We start from the raw sequence: 771 nt of genomic DNA, 5'->3' as shown, positions 1-771 counted from the left end.
GGTTAGTTTATAAGCTGTCATTTATTGAAAATCTTAAAAACAAAATCCTAAGGAGACTAACCCTGGATTGTAAGGCATCATGAAAATCTGTTCCCCGTCTNTCTTCTGAAGTCGAGCTGCTACCAGTCGTGATCTCTCANCTACTGTACCAGAGTTGGCACTAACTGTAGCAGGGTCGATNAAGCCAACCATGCTGCACATTTTTGCTTGTTTCAAAACATCATGTAAGTGCCTAAATACATAAAATAATATAAACAAGTCAGCANAAAAAAACACACGACGGTTATGTATAACAAAACGACGTATTATAATATTTCACACGACGTACTGAAATAGATGAGGACGTTATAATATATTTATCACGACGGCACGTTATAATATAATATTTCACACGACGTGGTTAGTTAGTTAAGACGACGAAATATATAAACCAACGACGTATTATTTTAGAATTACNAACCTCATATATACAGCCACCACANTAGCTCCAATTTCTTCCATGCCTGCAAATTGTGTAATATCTTCAGGCAGGAGGAAGGTATCGCGANCACTCCCAAACACCTCCTTATCAATTNTAAATTCCAAGATCTTATCCTCAGGCAGGAGTGTCGTTTCCACATAACGACAAAGGCTTTTNAAAGAAGATGGCGCCTCCATATTTGAATAATCACCAACTTCAATAACCTGTTTAAAGAAATAAAAAAAANGACGTGGTAATTAAATAAAGACGACGGTGTAAGGAATTAAACGTCGTCTGAAAAGTATTTAAAC

This window comes from Prunus dulcis, unplaced genomic scaffold (genome assembly GCF_902201215.1).
Source record: "Prunus dulcis unplaced genomic scaffold, ALMONDv2, whole genome shotgun sequence".
NCBI classification, from domain to species: domain Eukaryota; kingdom Viridiplantae; phylum Streptophyta; class Magnoliopsida; order Rosales; family Rosaceae; genus Prunus; species Prunus dulcis.
This window is presented reverse-complemented; position numbering follows the sequence as displayed.